This window comes from Pelodiscus sinensis, chromosome 3 (genome assembly GCF_049634645.1).
Source record: "Pelodiscus sinensis isolate JC-2024 chromosome 3, ASM4963464v1, whole genome shotgun sequence".
Lineage (NCBI taxonomy): Eukaryota > Metazoa > Chordata > Testudines > Trionychidae > Pelodiscus > Pelodiscus sinensis.
Window position 1 is genome coordinate 46,818,075 of NC_134713.1, and position 13,813 is coordinate 46,831,887.

Below are 13,813 nucleotides of genomic sequence, written 5' to 3' on the forward strand. Positions count from 1 at the left end.
TATGAGGAAGGTCTAGGAAAAGTTTAACTATAGAGAGGTGTCAGGACTTAAGCAGCTTTGTGCATGCCCACTAGCATAAATGTAAGTACCTATAAAGTTGGGTAGCAGCAGAGCAGAGATTATGAGAATGTCAGTGGCCCTTTAATAAGAATATAAGAACAGTCATAGTGGGTCAGAATAGAGGTCATTTAGCTCAGGATCCTATTTTAATAGTGACCAATGCCAGGTGCTTCAGAGGGAATGAGCAGAAGTAGCAATCGCTGACTCATTCAACCTTTGTCATGAACTGACAGCTTCTGGCAACCAGAGGCTAGAGACATTCAGAGCATGGGTGGCATCCTTGCCCAACTTGGTTAATAGCCACTGATGGACTTAGCCTCTATGAAGTTATCTAGTTCTTTATAAATTTGGCTTTTACAGCATCCCCTGACAGTGAGTTCCAATGGTTGTTCATTGTAGGAAGAATTACTTACTTTTATTTGTTTTTATTTGAATTACATTTGTCATTTTGTTGCCAAGTCACTAGATCCCATCATAACTCTTCTCATCCTGCTTTGAACTTAATTATTTTGAGTAATTTTGTATTGTCTGCAAATTTTGCCACCTCACTTTTTACCCTTTCTCCTGTCCATTTATGAATCTGTTGAACAGAACTGGTCCTAGTACATCTCCTAGAGGGATCACTATTTACTTCTTTCCAATCTGAAAACTGACCGTTTATTGCTACTATTTTTCCCCTGTTATTGAATTGATTACAGATCCATGAGAGGACCTTTCTGCATGATGTTGGAGATACGCACCTAAAGAAACAAGTACCTTTGTGGATCTAGCCCCAAGCACCTGAAGTCCTGATCTTCAAAGGTATTTAGCGCACCTAAATTTCATTGGAACTTAGGCACCTAACTACATTTGTGATCGCAGCCCATGTCACTTTTCCAAATGGGCATTATCTGTGTATATCAGTTTAGGACATGGAGTGATGATCAGAGCAGGTCCTAAGTACCTTTAGAAATCTGGGCCTGGGACACTTTTGAAAATGTTACCTCTGATCTACTCCTATACATATAGTGATTTAAACTACAGGTCCAATTTTAAATTGCTGTAGTTAATAAGTTTAACTTTGTGCAGGCACGCATCCCTTTTTCAACCTGGCTTGTAGCACTTAAGTGTGAGAGATACTGAACACCCTTTGCATTCACTGAAATGGTAGGTGATCAAGACTGCAGGGATTAGGCCCTATCTTAAATTGTGCATGATTTGTTGAAATCATGGAGGAAGCAAATTTACAACGAAAAGACATGACGGATGTCAAGGAGTTTTATCCAGCTGCTAGAATTTGTGCACTTTGAAAAGTTATAGAGAACATGCTAAATATTTCCACTGCCTGCCTCAGCCTGGTATTTATCATCATCATTATAGGTATTGCATGCATCCATGCAGGCCTCATGCCTTTGCTGGGAATACAGTGGAATTTCTATATGTTTAAAATGTATAAATATACTTTTGATTTGGTTGAATATATGCACCCATTCATGATCAGGATATTTTACTTTGTATAGTCTTAGATTTCTCCATTGGTCCAGATTATTTATCTACTAAGAACTGACAGAGCACAGGATCTTTCCATACTCCAGTGACACAGGCAATTGCTGGCATTTAGTAAGTGAAAGACAGGCACTCTAAGTGCTACAGTTAGCTTTCCCCCTTATTGATTTGCCAGATTCTCAGATATCTACTGATGTGTGCCATGAGGATATTAGGACCATGTTTTGTAATGAATTACAACTTGTGTAGAATTTTCACATCTAGTTCTTCATATTGTTGAGTAGTTGGGTGATGAGGGGGCCTATATAAATAAGAGTGCAGAGTAGGGCGTGTGTCATCTTAGACATTCTCAAAACTTTGTGCCAGACTGCAAAAGCTGTATGGATTGTGATCATTTCTCAGGTGTTAGGTGCCGGCTTTAAGTGAATTTAATTAAATTGAGTGAGTACCAGAAAAGGCAGGCATGACAGTGGAGTTTTGATGAAAATCATCAGCCACTCTGATCTTGATTTTGCCACTATCATTCCAAAGGGTTCAAAGTTCACAGCTGGGCATGAGAGGAGGGTGATCCAGATCATTTGCCCCTACCCATTCAAGTTCCAAGTGATCCACATAGCAAGGATGCAGTCATACTGCACTGCTAACAAAATGGGACATTCTGACAGCGGAATGATTATGGCCAGAATGTTCAAACTTGGGTGCCTACAAGATGGACATATAAATAAATGACTTGACTTGAAAACATGCTGAGCATTCTCAACCACCACTGAAATCATTGGAGTTGCAGATATTTAGCATTTCTGAAAAATCAGATTTTTTTTCATTTACCGGTAGATATCTAAATATAGGCTTACATAGGTACCTAACCTTAAACACCAAAGTAAAACTTTTTCCTTTAATTTTGCGATAGTGTAACAAAAATTTGTATCTAGAATGAAGTATTGGTATTGAACAATATAATCCTTGCTTAAGCTTTTTGGAAAGATGAACTAATAATTTTTTTTATACACACCTTTCCCCTGTGTTTTCTTAGGGGAAGATTTTTCGCAGTTTTGTTAATATTTCCACCTAATATGTAATTTTAGAATGATAGATAATTTAAATTTACCCTAGTTTGATGACTGTTTGGAATATTTTTAATCCTGTTATTTTTTGCTTAACACCAGTTCAAGACAAGCCTAATTAATGTTTCTGCTATTTGTCAGCAACAGATAAATCATGTTCTGTTCCCTCAGATCCTGCTAGAATACCAACTAAACCCCTCCCTGAGATGTATGTAAACGGTAAACACTTAAGGAAAGCACAATGAGTTCTGAAGATCTGATAAGTTCATCATGGAAAATAAGGAAGCACTCCTGGTGACCTATGGTTTAACTGTATAGTTACCTGGGAAACATCCAATTTAGAAACAGCTTCCAGAACAAATGTAAATAAAGCAGTTGCTAGGTATGCCAGGGAGTCCTTTGCTTGGCCTCATGATTTCAACTGAATTCTTGTTTAGATTTTCCTATTTTTTAAGAAAATCAATTTGGTGTTGATAAGGTACTAACAATAACAATTTGAGCCAGGAACAGTGGGGGCAAGTGCTGTGTAAACTCGCTCAGTGACCTTTGCTAATGAATGCGCTCAGATCTGATGTGCATTTCCCTTGCTCACTCAGTTCTGACCTCTTTTGAGCAGAGGCTACCGACTGAGCTGAATTGTGGGGCAGTTTGCAGACAAGTTTGGACAGGACAAGATAAGGACTAAAATGAAACCATCTAAGCCCCGATCACAGATCAGTATCTGACCTCTGGGATCAAATTAAAGTAAACCATTTGAAATCCCCTGAGATCAAAAACTGGGACATAAATGTAGCATGTATCCTAGTGGTCATATATTCCCTTTTCTATTTATTTATTTATTTATTTTATTTATTTTTATCTCCAGACTCTTCTTAGTCTCTGAATTTTCATCCCCTACCCCATAAATTGTGATATATAAGCCCAGCCTTTACACAGGTTCAAAGCTTAGATAGTACCCCACAAGGGATTAGAAAAATTGCAATGACCATGCTCCAAAGGAGACATTTTATACCCTGAAAGGGTACTCCCCAAGTTCTTTTGGGCTTAGTGTGGCTGCAAAACACCCCAAAATGAGGGATAGGCCTTACTTAGGCAACTTGCCCTCTTAGTCCTTAGCTTAGCTTTATTTGTTTGGTTACTTTCCATCTTCTTTGGAAAAAAGATGCAGCTTTTATTTGTTTATGGTGGTATTTTCTTCTTAGCTTCCCTCATTTTTTGGCCTCCTTTATCTTTATCTCCTTTCTCTTGAATACTTCAGCGTTGATTATATTAATAAGAAAACAGCAAAGAAAAAGTCTTCAGAATATGATTTTGTGATATTCTTAGAATTAAAGTAGGTATTTATCATCTCCCAATATACTTATTATACAAATGTTCTGTCAGAAAACTTGCTCACTTTTGTTTCAGCAGCTGGTGAGCTCTAACAGCCTTTACCCTAACTGGAACTCAAATGACTGAAAAAATCCATGTATTATCAGGCAGGACTACCAAAAACTGCAATCAACAGAGCTGAGAATTGAGGTATGTAGTTATGACCTTCATGAGTATAGGACCACATGTATCACAGTGTATTGTGCTGTGCAGTGCTGCTTAGTTCTTTGTTGGTGATGTAATATGTGTTCTACCAAGACCATTGAATGGCCTCTCTCCCGGCCTACTCAGCTCAACTTTCCAAGCATCCCGACTGGCCAAGCACACAAGTACACAGGAAGCAAAAGTCTCTCTAGAAACAGCCATTGTTTAGAACCTCACTCGGGTGCTATCATGTAGTTGTTATTCAGCACGTTGGTTTGTTCAGTGCTGTAAAACATATGGGAAATATAATTTTCTGCCCCAAAGAGCTTGCAGTCTACACAAACCTATCTGAAGTGTAAGTGTCAGTCACTGTATTGTAACTATACATATACAACTGCTCCATTGCTTAGGGCTGAATTAGGTCTTTTATGATCTGGACATGTACTAGGAAGAAATAGCACTAGTCACTTGGGGGAGGTATGACACCCATCTGGCACAAAGGGGAGTTAGGATGATGGCCCCACCAAAAGAAGGAAAGGATTAGCCACAGTCCCAGGTCAATTTATATCTCACATCTTACTCAAAAGAGTCTTCTGTACCAATCCCTTAGCTTCTAAAATCTAAATGATGACTTTATTAGTAAAAGAAAGAAAAGATTGAGAGTAGAATGGTTAAAGAAAGCACATTACATACATCAATCACAAAGTTCTTGTTGCAGGCTCTTATCAGATATAATAAACTGCTAGCTTAAATGTTTCTGGAGTGCATCTTTTGTTAGGAAGGGTCAACAGATCCTTCTGGGCTCTCTGTTCATAGCAGGATGCTTCTGAAGTCAAAAGCAGTATTAAAGACAAAGATGGAGGAAACCCCCCGGATCCTTTTATAATCTTGCCCGTTCACAGGGAAATCCACTGTTCTCCTGAGTGATAGTACCTACAAAAATGGATCTTATCACATGCTCAACTAACCTGTACCATGCAAATAGACATGGGGTCCCTGCTGGTCTGCAGGTTCCCAGCATAAGTCCTCAAGTGTTTATTGGCAGTACTTAAGGGCCATTGTCCATGCAGTATAGCTATTCACTGAATAGCTCACAAAAAGTGATCAACACTTGCTGCTGTCTCCTAGACAGAAAATATTTAAAATACAAGTACAGAGTCCATATTCATAACTTTATATACAAAAGTTATACATGCATATGAGCAGCACAAACAAAATCAGAAAAGCACATGTAACAGAATTGAAATGTATCCAGAATTGTAGTGCATGTATCAATTTTTAATGTAATTATACTTGAATGAAAATGTAACTATCTTGTTAAAATGAGCCTGTTGTAAATGCTTGTAACAGAACTGTGACTGTTTATGTATATCTGTATATGACTAATGTGTTAATCAATATGTATATTATCCATATATGTTAACCAAAATGTTTGCTTCATATGTCAATCAGAGACTCCATTACTGTATGTAAGAATGGCACGTAGCACACGTTTCATATGTATACCTGTTGAGATTCAGAGGTAATGAGATGCATACCTGTTGGGATTTAAACTTAATTAGATGCATTTGTTATGACTAAGTTAGCCAATCATTTTAAAGTATGCCGGAATGGCATCTTTGATTAGCCAATCAGTTCAAACTTGGAACCTTAATGAATATTCATAAACCTAGGGTATATAAGTTTGTGCAACGCAGCAGCTTCTGTTGCGTTGGGTTCGTCGGGCTGCTGTAGCGTCGGGCTTAAGTTCTAGGTTAGCTTAGATGTGTGTGTGTAGGTCTAGTCTTGATCCTAGGTATTCGAAGTGTGAATGAATTAATTTAGATTCCAGGTGCAAAACTGGGCGGAAGGCCTATAGTTTTATCCTGCTTCTTTTAGGTTAGATTAGGTTTAGTTAGTGTAGTTTAGTATTTAGTATAGTTTTAGTTATTGTCATTGTGTGTGTCCGTCAGGCTGCGTCGTGGTTCGCTTATCGGCCATCTTCGTGTCTGTATGGCGGGCGCATCGGGGATTAGGTAGGGTTTTATTTTAGTTAAGATTAGGTTAGTCCAGAGGGTTAGCATCAATCGACATCCAGCTGCACCAAAGCGCGGGAAGAGGACCTGGAGATGTGACGACTTCGCGGAAGGCGAACCAGCCGTCTTCGCACTCAACCTGCCTTCGTGGGATGCTTGGCTGTTCCTCGCCCTAGGCTTTACATTAGCCCAAGGCTTGCAGGTCGCCAGCATCGAGACATCTGTCGAGGGACGCCTGGTTGTTCCTTGCCCGAGGCTTTACATTAGCCAACGGCTTATAGGTCACCAGCAACCCCACCATCGTCGCTGCATCGAAGATTCTGGTATTTGTATAAGGAACATTGAGGGGACTGCCCTCCCATGTTCATTCGATGTATATGTGTTTTGTTATCTAAATTTGTTGTTAGTATAATATAGTCTTGTGGTTTTAAACCTTATTTAATTTAAGTCTTTATTTAAGCGACCGTTTCCCTGAGAGATCACAAACAGGTGATTAGATACTGTTTGGGGTATCCGCACCTTTAAATACCATCCCTGAGCGGATGAGCACAGCTATAAGCTAGCTGTTCCAGAGAGCTATCCCTGATAGTCTGCTCTGAATCTGTAGTTTAATCTAACACACAAGCTTTCATTATGCACTTCCCATAACTCACTTTGCACAGAATTTGGGGCAAACACACAATAGTGGGTGCAATAATGATCTGCATTTTCTTATTAGAATCCAGTAATGTCACAGCAGTAAGAGGTTTTTTAAATACACGAGGAGCAAGAGAAAGATGAAGGAAAGTGTAGGTCACCTACTTCCTAGGAAAGGAGAGCTAATAACTGACAACATAAAGAAGGCTGGGGTGTTTAATTTCTATCTTGCTCTAGTCTTCACTAGAAAAGACAACTTCACACAATTAAAATTAACAAGATGGAAGCAACACAAGCCAAAATAGAGAGAGATGATTTGAAAAAGTCTATGGATAAATTAGATTTGTTGATGATGTTAGGACCTGATTAAATTAATCCTAGAATACTTAAAGAACTAGTTTAAGCAATCTTGGAACAGTTAGTAAGTATCCTTGAAAAGTCTTGGAGATGGGTGAGGTCCCAAAGTAATGGAAAAAGGCAAACATGGTATCTTTCTTTAAAAAGGGGAACAAATAGCCCTTGTAGCCTAATCAGCTTAACAACATTATCGAGAAAGATATTGGAACAAGTTATTAAATGATGAATTTATAAGCACCTAGATGGTAATAGCATCATGGATTTGTCAAGAAAAAATGTCAACCCAAATTAATTTCTTCTTTAACAGGGTTACTGGCCTAGTGGATAGGCAGGAACCAGTAGATGTGATATATCTTAGTTTTAATAAGACTTTGGACCCCTTCCCAAGTGAATAGAAACTATAAAATTTGTAGAGGACCCCAAGCTGGGAAGGATTGCAAGCACTATGGAGGTCACAGATAGAATTCAAAATGACCTTGAGAAATCAGAAAATTAGTCTAGCATCAACAGGATGAAATGCATTTAAGACAAGTTCAAAGAGCATCACTTAGGATAGAAAAATCAAACGCAGAGCTATAAAATGGTGAGTAAATGATTTAAGCATTAGAACTGCTTAAAAAGATCTGAGGGGTTCTAGTGGATCATAAATTGAAACTGAATAAAAAATATGATGCAGTTGCAAATAAGGGTAATATAGGGATTGGCAACCTTTGGCATGTGGCCTATCAAGGTGATCAGTGATGGGCCACGAGACATTAACTATCTTCAGACATGGATCCCTGCAGCTCCCAGTGGCCATTTCAAGACAATGAAACTGCGGGAAGTAGTGGCCAGCTCACCTCTGAAGCCTGGGTCACTTCCTGCAGCTCCCATTGGCTGGGAATGATAAACCACAGCCACTAGGAGCTGGGAGGGGGAGCACTTGCAGACAATAAGTGTAAACAAAATTTCTTGTGACCTGCCAATAGATTATCCTGATGGCCCATGTGCCAAAGGTTGTCGACCCCTTGGCTAATATCATTTTGGGGTGTATTAAGAGGAGTGTTGTATGTAAAACATGGAAAGTAATTGTCTGACTGCACTTGGCAGTGGTGAGACCTCAGTAGGACTAAGGATTAGCAGGAGTAAGTAAAAATGCAGAGTAATTCTTCCACTCTACTCTGTGCTGATTAGGCCTCAACTGGAGTATTGTGTCCAGTTCTGGGCATGACATTTCAGGAAAGGTGTGAACAAATTGAAAAAAGTCCAGAGAAGAGCAACAAAAGCGATTAAAGGTCTAGAAAACATGACCTATGAGGAAAGATTGAGGAACTGAGGTTATTTAGTCTGGAAGAGAGAATATCAAGAGGGACAGTTTTTGGGAAATAATAGGTTGTTATAAGGAGGAGAAAAAAATTGTTCTCCTTAACTTCTGATGATAGGACAATAAACAATGGACTTAAATTGAAGCAAGGAAGCTTGGAGAATAGGAAAAATTTCTTAACTGTCAAGGTGCTTAAGCACTGTAATAAATTGCTAGGGAGGTTGTGGAATCTTCATCATTGGAGATTATTAAGAGCCTGTTAGACAAATATTTGTCAGGGATGGTCTGCTTGGGCCTGCCATGAGTGCAGAGGAGTGGATTTGATGACCTCTTGAAGTCCTTCCCTGTTCTACGATTCTATGTCCAATTTTGGTTGGGACATGTTGGAAAAGATGTGGACAAATTTGGAGTCCAGAGGATAGCAATGAAAATGATAAAAGGTTTAGAAAACCTAATCTATGAGAGAAGATTTTAAAAAAACTAGTTTGTCTTGAATAAAGAAGACTTAGGGCAGAGGACCTGATAACATATGATATGTTAAGGTCTGTTATAACTTGAAAAAAAAACAACAAATGGTATGGTAGTACTTCATAGACTAACAAAACATGTAGATGGTATCATGAGCTTTTGTGGGCACAGCCCACTTCTTCAGCTGACTGGAGTTATGAGTAGGGGATATGAAAACTCGAAATAAATAGGAGAGGGGAGAGAAAAAGGAAGGGGGGTATGAGACAGAGCATCATTAAGTATCTGGAGAATGGGTACTTAAACCTAAGCAGATCAAAGTAGATAGATAGATGCTAAGACAGGAAGGATACCACTCACAGAGCTGTTAGCACCTTCAGTGGTTATGAAGTAGGTAGTGTCCTAACCAGCCCATATCACGATTGAGTCCATTAGCATGTGAATTGAATTTCTGCATGAAGTGAGATTCTAATCCATCCCTATGTATTTGGCTTGTGGAGCTGGTCTGTGACAAGACAGCCACCTGCAGGTCTGTTAAAGTATGGTTAGGTAAGCAGAAATGTTCACCAACAGGCTTTTGTGTGTTCCCTTTACGTATATCCGATTTGTGTCCATTGATTCTTTCCCATAGAGACTGTCCAGTTTGTCCAATATATATAGCAGTGGGGCACTGCTGGCATTTGATGGCATAGATCAAATTACTAGATGTGCAGTCAAATTACCTTTTGATTTATGTTGTTTGCTCCAGTGATGAATTTGTCAGTGTAGATATGTGGCCAGAGTTGGCATCTTTTTTGGTTGCACAGCTGGGTTCCTGGAGGCTTATGATGTGGTTGTGTGGCATGGTTATCGGAAAGAATGTGTTTCAGGTTAGGGGGCTGTCTGTAAGCAGAAATAGGTTTTTCTCCTAAGGTCTCTGGGGGATCATTTTCCAAGATGGGTTGTAGATTGTAATGGGCTGCAACCAAGAAGATTTAGGTTAAAGATTTATTTTTATGTCAGTGCTGACATGATCCCATAGTAGACTTAGAAAAGCCATGATAACCTTAGGAAGCAGTGAGTATCTCTGTCTTTGTGAGCCATCTCTTTTCAAAGCAGTGATTGCCTCATCAAACCTCTGATTTGCTTTATCTTGGTTTAGCCTCAGGTAAATTGAAATCTACATGATATCTGGCCGATTGATTGCAAATCTTCTTTTTTTCCTCATCTGAGGGATCAAAATAGGGTAACTATTCAGTCAGAGAACAGTATTCTAATATCGAGTCTCTTTGTTTAAAGGATGAAGCAACCCCACTCATACCTTGTAACAATTTGTCCTTCAGCAGCAGTTTCTTTAGTGATTTATCTACTGCTGCAGAATAGAATTTCCTGCCTCCCTGATAAAATCCTTCTAGTTCAGGACAGTCCACTTGAGATTAGCTGAAATGAAGTGTTTGGACTTGAAACCAATTTGCTATCTCTCCTATGGTGTTTTTCTGAAACTCAGGCTGGGTGGTGTCTGCATGCAGTCTTGTTCACTGACTCTGTCTTTATTCAGGAGAATTCTCAGGAAAACAAACAAGCAAACCCACAACCATGTTCTTCTCCCACAGATTGACCATCCTGGAAACTTCTGACTGAAAGAAATCAGCATATGCTGCACACCGTGGAAGAATAAAAGGAACTGCATATCCTTTTCTCTTATACTTTGTACTCTGCTTTTTATTTTCAGAGTTGTTGAAATAAGCCGGAAGCAATTCCCACCAGTTACTGCACCAAAGAACATATTGAAGATGAGGTCATTTAGTTTTACCTTGTTTCATCAAGGACTGATCATCTGCTCTGCACCATTCTTGCATTCACAATGCTCCTTTTCCTTTACACTGCCAAAGAAGTAGCAAAGATTGCCTGTCAAAATGTCTTCCACGGACCTGAGAAGGCCTCTGACAGCAGCCTTTGCTAAGTGCAGTACATATGACACACATGGAAAGTTAACTAAGAATCGTATTTCCTAACCTTTGCGCTTCGCAAGTCAGAGAGAAATCCAATAGCATTTTTCAAGAAAACGTAGACGTCGACAAGAGCTCTATTCAGGAAGTCAAAAAGGTTTTGGGTATTTTCAGTGTAGCAGCCTTTGAAAGAAAATTATTTTTCAGAATTCTTGTAGCTTCACCAAACGTTGAATCTTGATTTAGTTCTCCTGTCACTGACAGTCTCGTTACTTTCAACCAACAAAACAGAGAAAAAAACTACAAATGGTCTGGTAGCATTTTAAAGACTAACAAAACATGTAGATGACCATTTGCTGTTTTTTTCGGTAACAGACTAACTCGGCTACCCCCTGAAGCTCCAAAACAGAGAAAGATCTCAATCTGGCATAATTCACTCCAAAAATTCTGTGCCTCAAAGGCAGAGCATTGATGTGAAATATGATTTTTTATTCTTCCAGAGGACAACTATTTTTCAGTTGCTGAATTGGGTACATCATCTTGATAAATATTGTGAAATGGTCAGCAAACAGGATTGGAATCCTGTTTTCTGATATTGCATGGCAAAACAACACCTCAGCACTTGCACTGTCTAAAATGATTTGTGTTCTACCGGGAAGATAAAGATGCTGCACAAGTGACATGTTTTGCTGTCTCCTGGTGTTTCTTTAAGTGGTGGCTGCCAGGATCACCAAATACATATTGTGGCAGGGCATTGCCCTGTACTGGCCCTTTAAGGGGCTGAGATCTAGAGGCAGTAGGAAGCCTAGCTGAGGCAGCTAATGAGGGCCCAGCTGGAGGCCATATAGAGCAGCTCCTGGGAGGAGGAGGGAGACCTGCCTGTAATGAGAGAGTCTTTGGCCTAGCAAACCCAGGCTACCCGGCCTGAGGACCAGGGCTGCAAGGAGGCAGTCACGGAGAGCGGGGCTCGCATGGAGGCAGCCCTAAAAGTCCGGGCTGCAAGGAGGCAGCTGAGGTAGGCTGGGGAGTTTGAGTCAGGGAAGCCCCAGGCCATAAGTCTGCCAGGCAGGGTTGCAGGAGGCAGCCGGGCAGGCAGAATGGGAGAAGAACTGGGGGTCCTAGGAAGTATGGAGGACCCTGGAGGAGGAGCGGAGGAAGAACAATGACTCCCACCCCTCCCCCCAGAAGGGCAGTGCCGGAGGGCAGTGCCCCGAAGAGAACACCACACCCAAAAGGGGCGCGTCAGAGCAGCTAGCTACTTCCCCAAAGCCACCCTGAGGGAAGAGCCGTGCGGAAAGTGAGTCGAACCCGCTACAATATATTCATAGTAGGTAATAAAATAGGCAGGTTCTTGAGAAGACTGGTTTCTTTTGACTGGATATATCTCACTCCATTCTGAATTAAATTTATAGTGGTGCAAATGGCACGTTAGGATCTGAAGGAGCCATATGCTTCTACATTATAGGCACATATGTAACTTGTATGTGTATTCCAATTTACTAAAACAAATATAACAGTTAATCGTGACCAAAATACTAGTAGCACTGGGAACATTCTACGAGCATCATGCTTCTTAGTAATCTGTACAAAATGAAAATAAATATATATAATATGAAGAAACTTTTTAAAAATGATTTTACACAATTATTTTATAGAAATTAAAATATTATGATGCAAATGGTATTAGCAAGTTGGTTTTTTTTTTAAAAAAGGTCCTTACCTAGAAAGCCATTCTCAAATTTGGATCCATTTGGGAGGAGTTCAGGTGTGTATTCAATGTAACCACCTACATAAAATTGACTGAAGACATTGAGCCCAACCAACTTTCCAGGAGCTGTGACAGATTTATTCTTGTGATCGTCCACCTTTCAATAAAAACATTTACACAATTTACAACAAAAGAAATTATTCCGAATGGGTGTGTTTCAACAAAAGATTCCCAATTATATTAATAGAAAAAGAAACAGAGGAATAAACCAATTTTTAAAACTTTTATTTTCCTGTAGCTATTTAACAGTTTCTTTTGATGGTATGACAGAGATCATACTGCACTTTAGGGAAAATAAAACCAAACCCTTTCAATTCAATAGTTGTCTTTCAAAAATAGGTATGTTGCCTTACCTTCAACCACCCTGTTCGGAGAGATCTACCAAGATGGATCACATGAGTGCTGAGTGTCAGATCAAGTGGCTGACTAATGAGAGTGGCTGTGCCAGAGCCCAGGTTGTAGCTGTACACCACACTGCCATTCCACAAGCCTACCACCAGGAAATCATCCCCATTGAGACCTGGAAAGACATGAACAGCATTGCTATTTACCAAAGGGGTTTTGAATCCTGAAGAGGGAATTTGGAATCCTTGTGCCTTTAAGCAGGGTCATAGTAAGTGCACCACAGCACCAATTCTTCATTGCTAAAACCTTGCTTAGGAAACCCCCAAAAAGGCAGATGAGTTTGGCTAGAATGCACATGAATGATGAGACCTGTTGCCCCTATCTCATGACTGTATTATCATGACACTCATTAGAATAAATACACATATTTGTTAAATGTGGACAAAGACATACAAAGTATATTTCCACAAATTAATTGGAAATATATCAAGAGAGGAAGATGATGTATCTAAAAAGATTTAACTCTTAATTTAATCTAATTAACAGTACTATTTTTGGTGCCTTATAGTAGAAATGTCAAATCTTCTGAAGTCTCTTTAAAACCTTTTAAAAGGAAGGTCCTTCTGCTTGAAGGGCAGACTGATTAAATTAAAAACGACAAAGCTCAAGGGGAAGGGCTCGCAAATTGAAACAATATTAAAAATATAAAATGTTTTTATTAAGTTCTTCCTTTCAGACCATTTTATATCCCATCAGGTCATTGGTGATTAACTCTTTTGCATGAATAAGGGTCTGGGACCTTTTGAATAATGCTCTGCAGGGCATTATCTGATAAAGAAGCTAGACTCAGCTTCTGTGACTGGTCCTTTCCT

At 39.6% G+C, this 13,813-nt stretch overlaps 1 protein-coding gene across 1 annotated transcript in view; it reads right to left on the minus strand.

The window, feature by feature from the left end:
* The window catches only part of EYS (eyes shut homolog), a 72,309-nt gene extending 58,959 nt beyond the window's left edge, over window positions 1–13,350 (minus strand). Inside the window, exons 1-2 of the mRNA XM_025190966.2 lie at window positions 12,950–13,350; window positions 12,549–12,693 (exon numbers count right to left, since the gene is read on the minus strand). The gene's annotated coding sequence lies outside the window, so the exon portion shown is untranslated. The remainder of the gene's footprint in view (window positions 1–12,548; window positions 12,694–12,949) is intronic.
* Window positions 13,351–13,813: the final 463 nt, after the last annotated feature.